Below are 8,159 nucleotides of genomic sequence, written 5' to 3'. Positions count from 1 at the left end.
TGTGAATTTCTTAATTCATAGCTAGAATTTTAGGAGAAATTTGATTTTTAATTGGGTAATTTAAATTGATTTTAAATGAAACCAAGAAAAATAATTATAAATTGGTAATTGGTAATTGATAATTCAAATTAGTTTATAACTTAAAACAATATAAAAATATTTGACTTTTTCATCTAAATGATTAAATATATATTTAAATGATTTTAACGAATTTAAAATCACTTCTAAATTAAATCATATTCATGGTTGAATTCAACCATTTTCTGACAGATAATAGTGTTTTAGCGGTTGAATTTTATATGAAATAGTAATAAATTTCAATTTTACGAAGCATTAATTCACCACACTTATTGAATACTTATTTAAAATCATCATTGAGTTCAATACTTTACCTAACATGAGATAAAATCTACATTTCCACTCTAAACTCATACTAAGCTCATGAGCTTATTATCTCAGGTCGGAACAAATTGATAGAATCCCCCTTTTTTAGGTCTCCATGTGGAGCGAAAAAAGAAAAGAGAGGGATAGGGTTTCTCTCGTTTTTGGCATGGCGAGCTCCAACGGGAGGCCCGCACGACGGACTATTAGCTCAGTGGTAGAGCGCGCCCCTGATAATTGCGTCGTTGTGCCTAGATTGTGAGGACTCTCAGCCACATGGATAGTTCAATGTGCTCATCAGCGCCTGACCTTGAGATGTGGATCATCCAAGGCACGTTAGCATGACGTGACTTAATCAAATTCTAAAAACAAAAACAAAATTTCGAAACTATTGGTAGAAAGGGAATAACAAGAGGAAAAAAAAGTAAATGATTATTAAAGAAATAATTGAGAAGAAGAGTGTAAGTGGAAATAAAATTATGGAGGAAAAGTTATAAATGGATAATAAAGGGGTACCTGTCATGATAGCTGTAGTCCAACTCCAAACCAAAACCAAAGCCAACTCCCTTTGAAGTCAATTAAATTGTAAATCAAGGAAGGACTGCCACTTCAATATGCCTCTAACCAATTAAGCCTTCAGGAAACTTATTTTACACTATAAACCAGATCACACCAATCATGGACAAATAAACAACTAAGTACCAATAATCTTAAGAATTCAAATCATATGGAATTCCATTGGGATGACTAGTTACATTTAATACCTGCATGTGGAAGCTTCATCGAGCTCGACTAGACTTGAGTTTGACCTCTAGGGGATGAAGGTGAAACAAAAATCGAATCGACTTTTCTCACCTTCCTTCATGTCATAGCCCGACGTTGTCAGTGCAAGTTAAGTTAAGTATATAAACAACCTTCATAGAAGCCACGCCAATGATCGATGGGGTGATCGGGCAGCTAAGATCTCGACTGAGAAAGAAATGGCATGGAAATGGACTTCTCACAGGCTATGAATATGATTGTGGTTTGTGGACCCAATCTTGCAAAAAGTTATTAGGCCCCTGAAAAATATTCTGGGTCAGCAACCTGATATTCCACAAAGCAAAAGCACTTTTAAACCTCAAAAATGCATGTTTCTTTTCAGCGTTTGAAACGGTAATTTAGCCATCGAAAAACTTTATTATATAACCCATCGTCTCTAAGGACGTCTCCGGTATTCAGGGGTCGCGGACCGACCATAGAACCTTTTTCAATAAATGAAACACATTAGCCGTCCGAAATTATTGGAATAGTAATGAAGAAAGAGGCTCGTTCGCGATTTGAGAAAAAAATTTATTATATGTCTGTACTGTTTCTAAAAAGAATAATGTGTGTATACTGTTGGTGACAACAGAAAACTGAAGTGAGATTGAGAGGAGGAGTGATTTGAATGATGGGGAGGGAGGTCCTTTTATAGGGGGATTCCCGGAGTTGGTTGAGATTTGTGTGGATGAAATTGAATTCACCTCCTCCTTCTCTTCGGCAGTAACTCATTCAAACTCTATTATTAGCTTCAACACCCTCCCTTAAACTGAATTCTGCGGAAATCAGTTTAGGACTTCACTTCGTCATCTTGATATACATCTTGGATTCTGCACATCCCCATCTTTCTTCTAAGCTTCTCGAACAATGGTTGTTTCAAGGGCTTTGTGAATAGGTCTGCGATTTGTTCATCACTTCGGCAAAAGTTGAGTTCAATAATGCCTTCTTTACACAAATCACGCAAGAAATGAAATCGAACATCGATGTGCTTGCTCCTTCCATGCAACACAGGATTTTTAGACAACTTAATAGTTGACATATTATCACAATATATAACCGTCGTACCTGGTTGCTTCTGATTAAGAATTTCAAGCATTTTTCTTAACCAAATTGCTTGGCATGAGCATGCTGCTGCTGCCACAAATTCTGCTTCTGTAGTTGAGAGTGTTACAATAGGTTGCTTCTTTGAAGACCAGCAAATAGCTCCTGAACTCATCATGAAAATACTTCCTGAAGTACTTTTACGATCGTCTATATCACCTGCATAGTCGCTATCTGTATAGCCAACCATCTTCGGATCATCTCCTTTCTTGTAGAATACCCCCAAATCAAAGGTTCCCCTCACATAACGAAGTATCCTTCTTGCTGCATTGAGATGTTTTTCCGTTGGATGCTCCATGTAACGACTTATCATACTAACCGCATACATGATGTCTGGTCTTGTTGAAGTTAGGTACATCAAACTTCCCACAATTTGTTTGAAGTACCGATTATCAACCTCTCGCCCGTCAATATCCTTGTGCAACTTTAAACTCAATTCTGATGGAGTTCCAAATGTGCGCTCATCCAATTTAAACCTTTCAAGTAATTCTTGAGCATACTTCTTCTGACAGATAAAGTTACCTGCGGGAGTTTGAGTAACTTCTACTCCAAGAAAATATCTCATCAAGCCAAGATCTCCCTTTTCAGTTTTCACATACAACGTATGTTCATACGGGCATTTAGTGAATCCCATCTTCTCAAAATGAGAATCAATGCGACTGTACCATGCCCTCGGAGCTTGCTTCAAACCATACAAAGCTTTCTTCAACTTGTATACTTGTTCCTCTTTGCCTTTTTTAACAAAACCTTCTGGTTGCTCCACATATACCTCTTCTTGAAGCTCTCCATGTAAGAAGGCCGATTTCACATCAAGTTGATAAATAGGCCAAGATTTCTGTGCTGCAATAGAAATTATGAGCCTGATAGTGTCTTGACGTGCCACTGGTGCAAATACCTCCTTATAATCAATTCCATACTTTTGCTTGTATCCTTTTGCAACAAGTCGCGCTTTGTACTTATCCACCTCACCGTTTTCATTCAACTTGGTTTTGAAAACCCATTTTACTCCGATTGTTTTCTGTCCTCTAGGAAGATCGGTGAGCTCCCAAGTCTTGTTCTTCTCTATGGATTTGATTTCACTGTCCATAGCTTCCTTCCATTTCTTCTCCTTTACCGCTTCTTCATAGACAATTGGATCACTATCCATAAAGAATGCAAAATAACCGCTATCACTTGATTCATAGTCCATCTCATAATCAATCATCCAATTTGGTCTCTTTCTTGTTCTTGGATTTCTTTGATTATGATCATGATCTTCTTCTACTGGTTCTTCTTGTTGAGCTTGTGATGAGCTCTCTCCATGCTCAAAGTGAGGCTGAATTGGGGCTTCAGTTTGTTCTTCTTCAAGATCTACAGGAATCTGCTGATTCACAGTGATCTTTTCTTCCCATGTCCAAGTCTTCCTTTCGTCAAAGACTACATCACGACTTATCACCACCTTCTTTGTCAAAGGATCATAGAGCTTGTACGCCTTAGAGGTCTCGCTTACCGCCTTAGAGGTCTCGCTTACTCCAAGGAACACACACTTCAAACTCTTGTCCTCAAGTTTCTTTCTCTTCTCATCAGGAACGTGTGCATATGCTATGCACCCAAAGATTCTAAAGTGGTCTACTGCAGGTTTTCTTCCGCTCCATGCTTCTTGTGGAGTCATATCTCTAACAGAAAAGGTAGGACTCCGGTTGAGAATGTGAACGGACCACACGACAGCTTCAGGCCAGAATTCCTTCGGGACTTCTCCTTTATTTAGTAAACTTCGAACCATGTTGAGAATGGTCCTGTTTTTCCTTTCGGCCACACCATTTTGTTGTGGTGTATATGCTGTTGTTAACTGCCTCCGTATGCCCTTCTCTTCACAAAATTTAGTAAACTCGTTCGAGCAGAACTCTCCACCTCTGTCAGTTCTTAAAGCCTTGATTCTTCTTCCAGTTTCCGTCTTCATAGTAGCACAAAATTTTTTGAAGCAATCAAAGGCTTCTGATTTGGCGTGCAAGAAATAAGTCCATGTTTTTCGACTAAAATCATCGATGAGGGTCATGAAATATTTCTTGTTACCATTTGATGCTGGAGAGATGGGACCACATATGTCTGAATGAATCAATTCCAAAATTGCTTGAGCTCTTCGTGATTTTCCGGATGGAAAAGAGTTTCTTTCATGTTTTGCTACCACACAGCTCTCGCAAATTTCCGTTGGTGGAGTAATATCTGGCAACCCAGTTACCATCTTCTTTGAGGACAACGTCTTTAATCCTTTGAAGTGTAGATGACCATACCTAAAATGCCAAAGCCATGTGGTATCTTCTTTCTTCACCATCAAACTTTTGGCAACGATATTTAACGTCAACGGATATAGACGGTTGGTGGTCATCTTCATCTTAGCAATCGATCCTCTTTTGGAGTCATAAATTTCACATTCATCATTTTGGAATGTGATCACATACCCCTTTTCTTGTAACTGACCGATACTAAGTAAGTTGGCCTTCAGATCAGGAATGTAGAATACATTAGAAATAGACTCTACAAAGCCATTTCTAGTCTTGATATCTACGGTTCCTTTCCCCATCACTTGGAGAGTTGAATTGTTTCCGAGAGAAACCGTAGTATGAAAATTTTCATCTAGAGTTGAGAAGAATTCCTTACAACCTGTCATATGATTGCTGCATCCAGAGTCTACGACCCATACACCTTGATCTGCAACCTTCATAGCATGGAATGACATTAATAATGTTTCTTCTTCTCTTCTCTCCACAAAATTGGATTGATCTCTTTTCTCCTTTTGGAGCCTGGTATAGCATTCATTTTTGTAATGTCCAAGGCGTCCACATCTGTAGCATTCCACCTTAGACTTGTCAAAGTGTCTCTTGCCTTTGTTTTCATAATCATTTCTGACTAGGTCTGCTGACCTGCCAACATCTCCACTTCTTTCTCGACTGCCTCTCCCACGACCTCTGCCTCTTCTTTGCCCTCTACCTCTAGGGCTTGAAGCTTCACCTGGTGTGGATATTTTTAAGGCTGTCATCTCCTCTATTGCACTTGTACGATTGAGCCTCTGCTCATGTACTAACAGGGAGCTTTGGAGTTCATCTATTTGCATCTCTTCGACATTGTTTGCTTCTTCGATAGAACATACAATGTAATCGAACTTTGGAGTTAGTGATCGCAAAATCTTTTCTACGACCGCAACCTCCGTGATTGAACCACCATGCATCCTCATTTTACTTGCAAGACTTATAACCTTGCCAATATAATCATTCACCGTTTCTCCCTTTTGCATTTGGAGAATTTCAAAGTCTCTTCTGACGGCTTGTAGTTGAGCACGTTTTACTTTCGTTGAGCCTTGATACTTCCTCCTCATAGAATCCCAAATTTCCTTGGATGTCTTCTTCTGAAGCATTGTTTCCAAGATAGTCCTATCAATTGACTGAAATAAATAGTTCTTGACCTTCAGGTCCTTCAACTTCGATGCTGCCAACAGTTGCTGTTGACCAGCTGAGAGTACCTCGCCTTCATTTGGCTCTTCATAACCCGTCTCCACCATATCAAAGAACTCCTTTGATCTGAGAAAATTTTCCATCAACATCGCCCAATGATCATAGTGACCATCGAACCTCGGGATGGCGGGCTGAACGTAGCTCTCAACTTGTTTTTCTGCTGCCATTTTTTGCTGCTGCAAGATTGCTCTGATACCAGTTGTTGGTGACAACAGAAAACTGAAGTGAGATTGAGAGGAGGAGTGATTTGAATGATGGGGAGGGAGGTCCTTTTATAGGGGGATTCCCGGAGTTGGTTGAGATTTGTGTGGATGAAATTGAATTCACCTCCTCCTTCTCTTCGGCAGTAACTCATTCAAACTCTATTATTAGCTTCAACAGGTTGTTGGTGACAACAGAAAACTGAAGTGAGATTGAGAGGAGGAGTGATTTGAGTGATGGGGAGGGAGGTCCTTTTATAGGGGGATTCCCGGAGTTGGTTGAGATTTGTGTGGATGAAATTGAATTCACCTCCTCCTTCTCTTCGGCAGTAACTCATTCAAACTCTATTATTAGCTTCAACACCCTCCCTTAAACTGAATTCTGCGGAAATCAGTTTAGGACTTCACTTCGTCATCTTGATATACATCTTGGATTCTGCACATCCCCATCTTTCTTCTAAGCTTCTCGAACAATGGTTGTTTCAAGGGCTTTGTGAATAGGTCTGCGATTTGTTCATCACTTCGGCAAAAGTTGAGTTCAATAATGCCTTCTTTACACAAATCACGCAAGAAATGAAATCGAACATCGATGTGCTTGCTCCTTCCATGCAACACAGGATTTTTAGACAACTTAATAGTTGACATATTATCACAATATATAACCGTCGTACCTGGTTGCTTCTGATTAAGAATTTCAAGCATTTTTCTTAACCAAATTGCTTGGCATGAGCATGCTGCTGCTGCCACAAATTCTGCTTCTGTAGTTGAGAGTGTTACAATAGGTTGCTTCTTTGAAGACCAGCAAATAGCTCCTGAACTCATCATGAAAATACTTCCTGAAGTACTTTTACGATCGTCTATATCACCTGCATAGTCGCTATCTGTATAGCCAACCATCTTCGGATCATCTCCTTTCTTGTAGAATACCCCCAAATCAAAGGTTCCCCTCACATAACGAAGTATCCTTCTTGCTGCATTGAGATGTTTTTCCGTTGGATGCTCCATGTAACGACTTATCATACTAACCGCATACATGATGTCTGGTCTTGTTGAAGTTAGGTACATCAAACTTCCCACAATTTGTTTGAAGTACCGATTATCAACCTCTCGCCCGTCAATATCCTTGTGCAACTTTAAACTCAATTCTGATGGAGTTCCAAATGTGCGCTCATCCAATTTAAACCTTTCAAGTAATTCTTGAGCATACTTCTTCTGACAGATAAAGTTACCTGCGGGAGTTTGAGTAACTTCTACTCCAAGAAAATATCTCATCAAGCCAAGATCTCCCTTTTCAGTTTTCACATACAACGTATGTTCATACGGGCATTTAGTGAATCCCATCTTCTCAAAATGAGAATCAATGCGACTGTACCATGCCCTCGGAGCTTGCTTCAAACCATACAAAGCTTTCTTCAACTTGTATACTTGTTCCTCTTTGCCTTTTTTAACAAAACCTTCTGGTTGCTCCACATATACCTCTTCTTGAAGCTCTCCATGTAAGAAGGCCGATTTCACATCAAGTTGATAAATAGGCCAAGATTTCTGTGCTGCAATAGAAATTATGAGCCTGATAGTGTCTTGACGTGCCACTGGTGCAAATACCTCCTTATAATCAATTCCATACTTTTGCTTGTATCCTTTTGCAACAAGTCGCGCTTTGTACTTATCCACCTCACCGTTTTCATTCAACTTGGTTTTGAAAACCCATTTTACTCCGATTGTTTTCTGTCCTCTAGGAAGATCGGTGAGCTCCCAAGTCTTGTTCTTCTCTATGGATTTGATTTCACTGTCCATAGCTTCCTTCCATTTCTTCTCCTTTACCGCTTCTTCATAGACAATTGGATCACTATCCATAAAGAATGCAAAATAACCGCTATCACTTGATTCATAGTCCATCTCATAATCAATCATCCAATTTGGTCTCTTTCTTGTTCTTGGATTTCTTTGATTATGATCATGATCTTCTTCTACTGGTTCTTCTTGTTGAGCTTGTGATGAGCTCTCTCCATGCTCAAAGTGAGGCTGAATTGGGGCTTCAGTTTGTTCTTCTTCAAGATCTACAGGAATCTGCTGATTCACAGTGATCTTTTCTTCCCATGTCCAAGTCTTCCTTTCGTCAAAGACTACATCACGACTTATCACCACCTTCTTTGTCAAAGGATCATAGAGCTTGTACGCCTTAGAGGTC

At 39.5% G+C, this 8,159-nt stretch overlaps 1 long non-coding RNA gene across 1 annotated transcript; it reads right to left on the bottom strand.

Moving 5' to 3' along the window:
• Nucleotides 1-337: 337 nt before the first annotated feature.
• Nucleotides 338-1,593, bottom strand: LOC111807139 (uncharacterized). The gene is made up of 3 exons (XR_002816912.2): nt 1,146-1,593; nt 898-1,036; nt 338-690 (listed from the first exon to the last, which is right to left on the bottom strand). It is a non-coding gene; the product is annotated as an uncharacterized LOC111807139 (long non-coding RNA).
• Nucleotides 1,594-8,159: the final 6,566 nt, after the last annotated feature.

This window comes from Cucurbita pepo, chromosome 12, assembly GCF_057944985.1.
Source record: "Cucurbita pepo subsp. pepo isolate OVF chromosome 12, ASM5794498v1, whole genome shotgun sequence".
NCBI lineage: Eukaryota > Viridiplantae > Streptophyta > Magnoliopsida > Cucurbitales > Cucurbitaceae > Cucurbita > Cucurbita pepo.
This window is presented reverse-complemented; position numbering and strand designations above follow the sequence as displayed.